This window comes from Zonotrichia leucophrys, chromosome 2 (assembly GCF_028769735.1).
Source record: "Zonotrichia leucophrys gambelii isolate GWCS_2022_RI chromosome 2, RI_Zleu_2.0, whole genome shotgun sequence".
In the NCBI taxonomy this organism is placed as follows: Eukaryota; Metazoa; Chordata; class Aves; order Passeriformes; family Passerellidae; genus Zonotrichia; species Zonotrichia leucophrys.
Genome location: NC_088171.1, coordinates 73,418,592 through 73,432,305, shown reverse-complemented (window position 1 = coordinate 73,432,305; position 13,714 = coordinate 73,418,592).

Genomic DNA, 13,714 nt, shown 5'->3' with positions numbered 1-13,714 from the left:
TCTACTTTAAGTGTTGTGAATGACCACGTCAATATTTAAGCGGCATTTTTTAAATCCAGAAATCCAGTTATTCAGCATTAAATCAGGTTGTCTTCCTTCCCTTATTCTATCAGAAGACTTCATTGCTATCCTTTCCCTGATTCTATGCAGATTTAGATGCAATAAGAGAAGAACTTTAGTAATCTTAATGTAGAGAGTATTTATAATTTCAGGGATTATCATCATGTGTAAAGCAATGTAATTGCTCTGGCAAATTTGACTTAGGGAGTCTCACCTATCTCACAGTCAATAGTTTGAAAATGAGGGCAAGATTGCTCAACAATGTGCTTAAAAGATGTACCAAAGTAGCACTTGACTGAATGCAACTTCCTGGCACATTCTTCTTTATGCCTATTTAAAGAGTCAGAAAGACAGTTTAGCACAAGCATATACAGAAGTCTGGAGGAGTAAAACTATGAAATAGTTGTTTCAATTACTGTCACTGTGGTTGGGGTGGGTACAGGCCCTGAATGCACATGGAGTTTTCATAGGATCATACTATCATAGAAAGGCTTTGGTTGTGAGAGTTTTAAACACCATCTACTCAACTTCCCCTTCCACTTTACTGGGATGCTCAAAGCCCTATCTGTGATTATAGGACACGAAAGAACACAAGCTCACACTGCTGTTCTCAAGGTGAAGAAAAAAGGGAAATTTATTTTCTGACTCTAACATTTATAGTTTTCTAAAAGTGACAGCAGATTGGAGGGTGACAATGACACCTCTCTAATGACACTGGTCAAACTAACAATCTATCAACTCTCTCCTCCTCCATAAAGGAATGCAAAACAATGAGTTATTTATAGAAAATGTGTGAAAAAGTTCACCATAAGAATGTCAACATTAGAAAGCTTAGAAAATCTTAAAGAACCAGGGTGACACCTATTCAACCTGGACTTGACACCTCCAGATACAGGGTAGCCACAATGGCTCTGGGCAGAATGTTCCTGTGTCTCACCACTCTTATAATGAAATGTTTCTTCCTTCCTTAATCTAAATCTACTCTCTTCCGATTTAAAAATATTGTCCTTGTCCAGACACCAGTCCTACTATGTCATTGATGAAGTTGTTAAGTACTGGTCCCAGCATGGACCCATGGGGGACACCACTTGTTTCTGAGGTTTTGAGAGGAAAAGCAATATTCCTTAGCTTGAGGGCAGGCATGAACACACTGCTCCTGTTCCTGACAGAGGAACACACCTAAGAAGGAGCTTTCCCCACTGTGGTGACATCCCATGAACAACTTCTGGCAGACTTGTAGAACATGATGTCCCTTTAGAATACCATATAGTCACCTCACATTAGTTAAATTGGGACATACCATAGCTCTAAAGCACATACTTGAACACGATTTTATAATTTTCAGGCACTATCATAGTGCTTAGTTTTAACTGCTTTGTCCAGTCTAACTGCAGAAGACAGATTTGGATTAGGGAAGGAAGGAACTGGGGGTCTTTTCATTGATATACTCAAAATGACCTAGAAGGCAAACACAAAAACAGAGAACTATTTTGTAAAATTAGCCTAAAACTGTTAGCATGGAAGATTTGTGGTCATGATTTGAAGGGATTTTTTATGCCACCTCTGTAAATACTAGAAATGGGAAGGGAAAAAATGGTTGATGGTAATAAAATAAATATTTTGATAGTAATAAAAATCAATAGGATTTTCAATTGGAGAAGCAACATGAGAAAGAGAGGGACTCCAGGGGGAAAAAAAACCACCATCAACAAAAAACCCCCAATAATTGGCAGAATTAAAAGGAAATATTTTTGTGATCAGTTCAGTATCTACTGAACTGATATGCAGAAGCTAAATATTTATATAAATGCTGTGATTAAATGACTTAAAATTTTCTGGACATTTTTGTCATGATTTTGTTTAAGTCCAGCTTTGACACAAGAAGAAAAGGGACTAAAGTATGGATTTTAAAAATTTTTATAGTGAAAAAAACCACAATTGCCGATACATGTCTTTAAAGGATCTAAAATTCTATTCTAGATTTTGATTGAAGGCACTTGAAAAAATAAATAGTTAAAATAAGATGTACAGTTTCAGCTTTGGACAGCTGCTTTTTCTATGAAATACAACTCTGAAATGCTTGATCACTCCTCTGTCAGAGCTGGGAAACGTGAACATTGAAAATGCTATAAAAGACTTTTTATACCTAAAAGCACACATGAGAATCACTTTCTCTCACCCAAGGTATTTATTTTTTGGTGTTTCAGCAATTCAAAGAAAAAGAGAAGCAAGAGCACAGAGATAATGTGCTTTCTTCACCTTTGGCAATGGTGCAACTGTTATAAGCCTGCAAATGTTCACAGCTCAAGTGAAATAGTGCTCAGAAGGCCACAGGAATAATTGAAATTTTGGGAAACTTTTCTCCGGGCAATATCCAAGGGACCTCAATCTTATTAATTTATGAAAAAAAGTTTTGATTGAACTGAATATCTCTATAATACAATGCTTCTCAATCTAGCAGACAGAGTGATATAAGAAAAATGAAAGCTAAAATTAGAACAAATTACACTGCAGACAAAGACACATTTTTAGGAGCATGAATCCTCAGAACATCTTGTCAAATCATTATTAGATTTTTCATCAGTGCACACTCTAAAATCAAGATTATTTGAGCTTTATTCTGTCCTAAATACTCATGCTCCAGTTTGTTTGCAGATATTTTATGACACAAAGTGTTATAAAACAGTTTATAATGATGGAAGTTGTATCTGCTTCCATTCCCAAGTCAGTCAGAAGTTAACAGCAAGTATAAAACAGACAGGCATCTATTTCAACACCAAATGTTGGCAGAGTATGGAAGTAGTTCACTGTGGATCAAAGAATAAGATAAGAGCTGAACAGAATTTTAATGCATAGAGTGAGATAAAAATATCTCTAGAGATTTTCTGGTACTTGAAGCTGTGGATTCCCATACCTGGTGCCATCTATGACCAAGCTATTTTGCAAATGTTGTGAAAAAGCAGCCTGCAAGCCCTTTAATAGTCATCGTTCATGGAAAAAGAGATAGCAAAAGAAACTGATGAAAAGTTGTTTTCTCTAATTTGCCAACATCAACACCTTGCTGTTTTTGCAATAGCAACATCATTGCAATTTAGGGAAAAATTATAGAATATCATAATAAAATTTCTGTTTCTGAGTACTCTTTAGAGTTGTTTTGGTAGAACTTTTTTAAAAAACACAACTTTTGTCTTTCTCCCCAAGTTACAAAATAGAAATGCAACAACTCATTCAGATGAAACACTGATGTCTGCATTTCAAAGGATTTTCAAGGGAAAGAAGTAACATGATTGTGGTAAAAATCAGGATTTTGTGAAAAAATGGCAAAATACACATAGGTAATGAAAAATGAATCCTCTACATGAATTTGCATAACAAGAATTTATAACAAATTATTCAGCTTTAAGCCAAGTAGTGTTAATTGTTTTTCCATAGTATCCTGAGATCACAATTTTTAACTCTGAGATCTGGAGACCAAACATTAGACAGTTGCCCGATTTGTTGTGAAAATGTGATCTCTCAAGTGAAATGTTAATGATTCAAAATGTCTCTTTCAAAATTAGATTTGTTTTGCTACTGCTATGAATGTGTAGTCCTATGAGTGAACAGATAAAGATCTCAGTGGTTAAAGCCAAATATGTTTTGTGATTGAAGGAGAAAAGAATCTGAGAAGAACTTTTCCATCCGAAAGTGATCATTAAATATTAGTTTTCCACTAGATACAAAAAAAAAAAAAAAAAAAAAAAAAAAAAAAAAAAAAAAAATCAACAAACCACCTTTCTCTTAGCTGATATTTTTTTGCTTGGATATAATTAACAATTTTCAATCCATAATAATTCTCAATGTTAAATTACTAAAACCAGAAATGATTAGTGCTTCCCAATACTGCAATACTGCATTTCAAGACATAAAGAACTTTGAACAATATTGGAAATAACAATAGTAATAGTTAATGATTTCAAAAACAATGCATTTTTTATGTTGAATATGGAAAACTCAGTATGGGCCAGAAGACTTTTGGCAGAAATAGAGCTTTTGAACTCCTGATTCCTAGTGAATACATAACCACATACCTCATCTTTGAGGAGTAAACACAGCACCGCTTACCACACAGAGCAAGAAAACAAAGCTGTTTCTCTTGCAGCTTGTTTTCTAAAACTTCTAGGAGTTTTAAATCTGTTCCCTGGCAAATCTTTCAATGTAATTTTGCTCAAATTTCTTATGCCTGGACTCAGACTCTCAAAGAAGGTCTCAAACTAAAGTTCAGTGCATAAAATAAAGCTATTATTGTAAATAACCTGACTAGTCTAAGTGCATCAGGCACTGATATTAATGTTGGCTTGAAATTTACTTTGCTTTTGAGCATGCATAGGAATTCCTCAGTCTTGACAGTCCTAGCAGGCAGCTGGCATGTTGTCACAGTCAGAAAGAGATGTTCCTCTCCTTGCAGGGCTAAGTCCATAGGCACTCTCACACCATCCCCTTGGCTAAGCAACAACGCTGAGCAGAAACAACTCTAAATCCGAGTGTCCTACTGCCACTTTCTTGCACAACTTTCAGTTCTTTTCTGCACGGTTCAACAGCTTTAATGGGAAGGAAAAAGCAGAATCTTATTTCTCCCTTTATAATGGCTCATATTCTGGTTATTACAGTACTCTGAGAGCAGGAGGAAGTGCATCTGTCATCCTTTAGGCAGAGTAACTGAAACCCAGTCTTCCACAACTCGCCTGTCCACCTAATCATTCGAAGGATTAATTACCATCTGCTATATTTTTTTATCTTTTAGAGTGTCTTAAGATTGTCTTTTGGATCCTACCCTCAGCTGCTCTTTTCTTACAGGGTAGAATCTGAAAAGATCAGCCAGCTGTGTAACATGCAGCTTTTCTCAGCCATTTGATGGTGAACTTAGATGCCAGGCAGTGTTTTGGCCTCCTTTCTTCATGCAGGACTAATGCACACAAGGTGGTGATGCAATTTTCAACCAACTCCAACCTCCGTTCCTTTTTTTAAAACTGACCGAGCCTTGCCTCTTTTTCTACAAATCTGAGGGACATGTAACAGCATGAATTTGTGAGACTAAATGTATTAAAGAATTTTCAATATCAAGTATTTTTCAATACTTACTTTCAATACCTCATGATACTGGCTACACAGGACAATGCAGACTGGAATGAGCAGCAAAACAAGCAGGTGAATTACAGAATTTGCATGAAGTCATAATCACAGCTTAGGTACCAAATAGATGAAGTGCTTTATTACTCTTCAAATAAATTGAAGGAAAATTTTCAGATGTTACAGTCAGTATTTTTTATAAAATAAAATATTTTAAAAAATACAGTATTTTTTATAAAATAAAAGAAAATGTATTAACAACCAAATATCTAATTAAAATATGCATAGGCAAAAATATCACAGAAGAGAACTTTTATTGTTTATAGGTGAATTTAAAAGTAGCAAAAATTTTGTCTGGAGACTGCATACAAAATCAGACTCATTCCTTGAAATATTAATTATTGCTCACAGGATAAATTGGGACAACTTCTTAATGCATCTATTTTTATATTGCAAACAAACTTATTTGAACTATTTTACTTTATTTTAGACTTAATTTTACCTTTTTGTAGAAGACGTATAGGGAAATTTATTTAAAAGTTGTCCAAGTAAAATCATATTGGTACTCGTATTTAACTTGCACTGAACCGTGTGCTTGTTTGCTGCAGAAATTACTACTTTTTGTTTTCATTTTACATTTTGTCTTATGCTTTGAAATTCCCCTATATCTTCAGTGAGTCACTCTCACTTTCCTTATCATTGATGCCTTTAAATAATTAAATGCTGTGGTCATGAATCCTTAAGTCTTTTCATTTCAGGTCTGTACCATGATTTTTCTTTTTTTTTTCCAGCCATTTCCAGAATGCTTTGTTTAAGTGTCATTTTTATTTATTCAGTTTTTTTTTTATTTCCTTCCTAGATGTATTATATCTATTTTATTTTGCAAGATTTATCTTATTGAAACCTGTAAAACTCATGCACTTTCACAAATCTGTAGTTTGGTTTGTCCATCCTGAAAGTAAAGGTTTAAATAGCAAAGCACAGAGTACATTTCTGAAGCACTGCTTCCAAAAAAGCAGATATAAGTGCTTAACAAATGGTGGAAAGTGGAGAAGCATTTCTTGATTACAGTTGGTCTCAACAATATCCCATTACTTCTATTGTGAACTGTAAAGGGTTTTCTGACAAGGCATTGTGAGTGCTATAATAAAACAAAATTGCACAAGCAGTTCTCTGTGATAGAACTGTGTACCTTGGCTGTCTAAGGCAAAAAGGAGTTTTCTGCAGCAGTTTTGTTTATTAGCAGAGATCAGCACTACAGAACAATTCAGCTAGCAGGATATCCCTGCGTCCTGTTGCACCAAAATGATATCAGGTAGCAAGAGGAGTATCTGTGGGATTTCCCTAAATGAAATTCCACATGCTGATTTCATGTTTTTTAATTAAATGCTTTGCCAGCCTTTTAGAGTATATATACCCTTTCTTTTATATCTGAACACACAATGCACAGGCCTAATTGCTATGTCCTAAAGCAGAAAACAAACCAAAACAAGTTAGAAATTATGACCTCAATTGGCTGGGAAAAGTGCATTGTTGGGGAAAAAATGTTCTAAAAAGATAATAAAAGATGCAAGAGGGAACAGAAAGAGAAAGTGAAAGAAAGGTCAAGAAAAGACAATTCTAAGGTTATTTTTAAAATAGAAGCTGTTTCACAGATGCATAAACTGGGACTCAGTGTCTCTTTAGAGCCCTTCCCATCTTCTGTGATATCACTTGAGGCCATCCTGAGCTGGACTTTGGCACAGGGCTCCAGCTGCCCACTCTGCCAGCGGCTCCCCTGCGTGCTGCACAATTGTGTCAAATGCAGCTGCAGCCACTCCTGACAAGCATTGCCAAGTTCACTCCTAAGAGGAAAAGGATTGATAGAGAGGTAAAAGATGATTTGAAAAACTTGGCCAGATCAAACTCTAGAAGCAGAACTGTAGCATCAGCATGAAACTCTGCATGATGACAAAAAAGGGTTTCCCATTTTGCACAACATTTTCACATTTATAATCAAGGGACCGTTCCGAGTTCAAATCCTTTCAGTGTTTGCTTGTGCACTCCTTTCCCTTGATTCTGGACCCAGGCCAGCTTTAAGGGACTGTGCAGATCTCATTATTTTCTGACCTTTCCGGGGAGAGGGACATGATGAGATTTCTGCCCATGGAAAGGCTGTGCATATTTTCCTATGTGCCCTTTTTCTCCCTGGTTGATTCAGGATATGTGGATGAAAGTAGATTGGTGGAGTCGTTGGTGTTTGGGGAGACTTTTTGTCATTCTGTTGGGTTTTTTTCCCTCTGTACTTCTCAAAATCAAATGAGGCAATATGAAGGTGTTATTTCCAGAGTTTTAATAATAAAAAACAATTAATCAGTTCATGGTGATAGTTACTGCATGCTTTATAATAATGAGCACAATCAGATGATTTATTTTCTTCAAGGGGTAAGAGTGAGACAAAGTAATTATTCTCAAAGAGTCACCTCACAAAATATATTTTTTCAATGCCTAAAGACATTTTTACCATAAGTAAAAAGTATTTCTCCAATTTCCTTATGTTGAATTTGATATTCAGATGGCATCCAATATTAATCATGCATTTATTAAAAATATATTATGCTAAAAAATAGATTAAAATTCAGAAACATTCATAATTACCATGAATACAAAAGTTCCTTACTCTCCACTGTATCTATGAGACCTAATGGCAAATCAGGGGAATGTAGTCTATGCCATAAGAAAATGTGATATAGGGTTAAAATATCTTGTAAGGTACTTGCCTGGAATAAAATATTAAATAATATCTCAGTTCAGTGGAGAATTTTCAAATATCCAAAACTTTGAAATACAAGAACTCTTAATTAAAATATTGGGGAGTACTTCTCAAGTAAGAACTAAGTGTTTATTTTTAAAAGGCATGATGTATCTTTATATTTGTTTAATTAATATTTAAGCCTGTAACAAAACACTACAGTAAAAATGTTGGGGTTTTTTTGTTTAAAGCCAAGAGAATTGGAAAAACACACTACTAAAACTAAACAAAAACTGGACCAAACTGAACAAAACCAAATGAAAACAGAATAAAAACCCAAAGAGGGTAGAATTCACGTCTAATCGCTGTTCTTTAAGAAGTGGAGCTTGAAATCTCCTTAACTAAGTTACCATTCACCTTGCTATCTAATCACATAGTGACAGTTCTTATGGAATCCTTAGTGCTGTATTTTTTTAATTCTACAGACACTTCTCCACTACAAAATCCATCTCTGTATTTATATGCATTCCATCTAATTGCTGTGGGATCCATGCAGTCCCCATGCTGCTCTTCACCCTGCTGAGAGGCGTGTGAGCAAACCCCCTACAGGGGCTGACCCATGACCTGTCAGGAGGTCCCTGACCATCTCTATTTTCCAGTGCATTTCTTCACTCTTTGGTCTCTTTTCAAGGACCTCGTTCAAAGTAATGGAGACATCAGACATCTTCTATGCTTTAATTTCTGAAAATTTTAACACCACTAAAATATTGTCCAGAAAAACACATGGAGTGGAGAGATATCTTTATATGTCACATCTTTTTGTCCACCAAACATGTGAAAGCAATTAAGCAAACTTGTAATGAAGGCTAGACCCTCAGTCCCAGCTTCTTCAAGAGCTGTACTTTATCTGGTATCTTTCTTGGGTATAATGTGTGTACATTTACAGCTCTGTTCTCCCTGGAGAGGGGATGTCTGGAGGGAACCTCATCAAAGCTCACTACTTTAAAGGTGAATACAGAAAGGTCAGAGGCTCTTTCTTCACAAGGAGCCACATGGAGAAAGCAAGGAGCAACAGGTACAAATTGCACAAGGAGAAGTTTTATCTCGACAGAAGAAAGATATTTTTACAGTTATTCACAGGAACAACATGTCCAGGAATGTGATAAAGTTGCCCTCACTGGAAGTTTTTAAGGTGCAGTTAGACAGGGGGCTAGATAATTTTGTCTAGAATCTCTGTCCCACAAAAAGTTGCACAAGGCAATCTTTCAAGGTTCTGAGCTACTCTGTGATTCTGTAATTCTAAATATGCTTTTTGGACTGAATATATTCATTCTGTGATACAGAAACAAGACACCAACAGTTAATTTTTCAACAATTTAAAAAACCTAGAAATTTGTCATATTTAAGATATAGTTTGAGGATAAGATAATAATTGATTGAACAGACAATGACATTTCTGAGTTACTTTTCAGAGTAGTCATATTCTTAAATTTATTTCACTGTCAAGAAGAGGCATGTTCTTGTTTCTTTCCTTGGGCAAAATTCTGCTGGATATTCAGTATCCTTGGACAGTACCTAGAATTTTCAATTCTTACCAAGGAGGTTGAGTGTGCTCTTCATTTCACAGGTTGTTATCTAAATTAGTGATATTCCTTCTTAGTTTTCACTCTCACTTTTTCCTCAAAATAATTATCTTTTATGGAATCAGATTAAGGCACATCAGTCAATTGCACAAGTCATACAGACTGAAAATTTTATTCAGTAGCAGAGTTAATCATTTAAAAGAGCATTGTTTGTTTCATTTTTTTTTTTTTACAACTACCACAGGTCAGCATTTCGCAGTACCTGCATGATAAAATTGCACCTGAAAAACAGATTTTGTTTTTTTGTCACTGCAAATTTATGATGAATACAGATAATTTTAGAGATATTCATAGAACAATTCTCAGTTGCTATGTAACAGACATTATCGTAATCTCAGCACATTTAGATGGCTCATGGCTGACATAGAAATATAACTGATACTATAGAAGTTTAGTACTTTGGTGATAGTACACAATGTCACTTTTCAATGCATAAAAAATAATACATTGCTCCACTGGTTTTGGGGAAAATATACTTTTTCAGAACAATGAGCAGAGCTGGATGAAAGAGGATTTGTTACAGCTATGCTAAAAATTTCTTTATTAGAAACATCAATTCTAGCAAAGCTGAAAGAAGCGAGTTGCTACTTGATGTGTAAAATATTTTGTAACTTACTTGATCTTAGGTATTTGGAGAGTTTGTGGTCCAAAATCTGCAAACTTTTACTCTTGACAATCTTTTCTAAAAAAAAAAAACCCACCAAAAAAACCACCACAACAGCACCAACAACAGCAACAACAACAGAATATATTCATATATTTGATGGTCAGGGCTGTGTTTTCCTGCATTTAAATATCAAGGTTTTGAATGATACCATAAAATTGGTACTTGCATTCATTTTAGCTAATAATGAGCTCTACTTTAAGGGGAAAATCTGGAGAGTAGAGAAAACATTAGGTATGTCATTATGTTAAACAACAGGCCTCTGTGAAAAATGCCAAGGGGCGTCAGGATCTCTACTAAAGTGTTTCATATAAACAAACAGGGCTGATCCTCTCAGTGTGATTTCAGCATCATGTCTGTTTCACTGAGTGCAAGGAAATAAGCATACTGAAATTTATGTTATGTGCATGATGCTATTGTTTTTAAAACTCTCTGTTTCAATGTGAACACATAAAACATTCCAATTATTTTTCTTTTCTATTTATTGAATTGTGTGCAAGGGAATGGGACCAACCTACTTAGGTCTTCACCCTCAAAGGTCCAGTGCACCTTTGCCATAATTCAGCAAAGACATTTCTAGCACTGGAACTTCAGAATTCCTGAAAACAACTTCTAAAGTAGCAGATCTATGTAGCCTTCAGAGGAAGAAGAGGCTTATTAAGAGTTAGGATGGAAGGAGAGAGAAGGAAAAACTGAGCAGAGTTTTAATGTATTTTAGATTGCCACTGGATTAACTTCTGGTATGAAGCTATTCTTGCCCTTCATCGAAACTATTTTCTTCTTTTCAGAGAATAGAATATGCAATAAGAAAAGTCAGCGAGCATATGAGCATTTTCTATTTTAGAAACCAAAATTATACTATCTTTAATGGGAGGGAGCTGTGAAGTTTTAGGGATCAATGGAACCTCTATCTTTTACTGGACTGAAATCAAGTTTCAAGGAAACGTTTACCCTGCAAGGATACAGTTCCCAGTACTAAAATTTATTTTAACTTGTTCTGTTCTGCTCACAGAGTTTATCTGGGGTTTCCTTACCTAAACAGCTTCTCTACTCTAATGTATTATTTTGAGTTCCAGTAAATGTAGCCTTAGAGATCAGACATTTTGGCCTAGTGTTCTCGCTTAAAAAAAAAAAGGAAAAAAAAAAAGAAAAAAAAAAGAAAAAAAAAAGAGATTAAGTATTTCCAAAACTCTAGATATTGCTGGTACACAATGAGGTAAAGCTTGAGATACTGTACTCAAATTGTACGGAATGGAGATTAGAAATTTAAAAATAACAAACAAACAAACAAAACCAAAGAATTCCAAACAAAAAATCTAAAAATTCCAAAGCAAAACAAAACAAAAAAAAAACCAGAACACCTTCAAATCTTTATTAATTTATTCCAATGAAAAAGCCCATAAAATAATTTTTAAACATGAACTCATTGAGAATGTCAAAGTAAATTATAAAATGTGTTTTCATCACCATAATAACTGTATTCCCTCAAATGTCCTTGGAAGTTGTGTGAACTTCGTGTGTCACACTTCTTTCTCTGGTGTCTCTGAGGATTTGAAAATAGAAATTAATTAAAACTTACACATAACATTTTCTTTGGAGATACTCAATATGCCTGAGAGCCATGATGGGATAGCATCCATTTTTCTAAAGCTGTACATTAAATAACTCCATTTGACTTGAGCATAGTGTATTTTTTATAACAAATCATAATTTCTCTCCTTGACTATATAACCTTACTACATTAAGACACTCTGCTTTGTGTAATTCAATTCTCTCTCCACCTCCAGTAAGAGGACAGCTTGAAAACACAAATGTATGCTGATGTCAGGGTCCATGAACATAGAAAATTACATAGTTTAAAGATTTATCTCTAGGGAAACTGTCAACTTTATATATCTGAGGATTTCTATGCTGTTATTACTCAGAGATAAACAAAGAGCTATTTAAAAACTTAAAATTTCCTTTGTTAGATAATTTGTTATTTGATTAACCTAAAGAAAAAGTAGCATCATAAAGGAGCAGATTAATCAATAATCAAAATGTAATACATTTTCAGAACTAGAGTCTTGATTAGGCATTTTTATGCCAATTTCCATGGATAGGCCATCGCTCAGTTCAGTATCATAATTCACTTGATTCATAGTATTGCGTAAAACATGTTAATGTCATAATACATACTGGCTGAAGGATGTGTGTGTTCATATGAATATACTCATCAGCATATTTATTAACATTAGGTCTTGTTTCAGCAAAAATCTGGCACTTCCCCTATTTCTGCAGATGTTCAGGACTGTGGCTTTCCATTCTTAGAAATGAGTTAAAAAGTTGGTCCTGTTAGCTGTTTCTCTTCAACAGGGTGGTCACTGGTGTACCATCAGTTCTGGCAGAAGTATCTGCCTGTCTCCTTCCAGAGGGAATTCCTTGAATAAGATGTTGTTTTATAACACTATGAGCAGTTGCTAGAATGAAGGACAGTGTGAAAGAACAAATGCGCAAACATAATGAAGGGCTTCCATCTAAAAATATTTATTCCACTTCCTCAATAATAACAGTTAGAAGTTTTCTGCAGTCTAGTTTCTGAAAATAGCTATGTGATTTTGTTTATTTCAATTGGACTGTTGAAATCAGGTACTCTTCAAAGTGAATAATGACACAGTCTGGGCTTAAGCAGAGTGATATGCATTAAAATTTTCTAAAAAATATAATTTTTCATGGAAGAGTCTGTCACATCACGCTTCAAAAAAGCTGATATATGGCAGATGTGATGCAGCAAGTTCTGAACATCTCAAGGATGCAAGCCTCACAAGGCCTGAAAGATGTTGTGTTAAAACACAGTGCCTCAGAGCATAGAGGCATGGTCTTCCTAGGCTTGTTCAATAGAGGGCTGCTTTTAGGAGCTACTACATCTCTTTTGCCCTCTGTCTTTGGCCAAATAATTCTTACGTGCTTCAATTTTTGTTGTATTATAGGAGATTTCTGGATTTCAGAAGGGTTTGTGTTAGACGTGTTGCCTATTTTTTTCTTTTAATTTCGCTTTGAGGGAAAAGACTCACTTTGTGGCACGCTTAAGAAGAAAGGGTTTCATTTTAGATTTGCCAATCAAATTTTAGTTAAGATGAGACAAAGTTGAGACCTCTCTAGGAATACAACAACAACAAACAGTGACATTTTTTGCTATGTTCTGTCTTCAAGAGGACTTGAATCTGTAACAGCCTTAGAATATGTAAGTGATCTCTAAAAGCTTTAGAATACATAAATGAAGCAAGGCATCAGGTCACCAATTCACTGGAACAGGTATTTTTAATCTCTTCAGCAGTGTGGATTTTTTCTAACAATACAGTCTTAACAACTCTGGAAATAATGTTTAATACATGAAATTGTGACATGCAAATTCTATGCTTCTCTCTCAGAGAAAGGCAGATCATTTCATAAATATTAAAAATGAAATCACAGCATCCAGTTAAAACTAAGCTGAACAAAGACATAGGCCTATCCTTGAACGAGAGT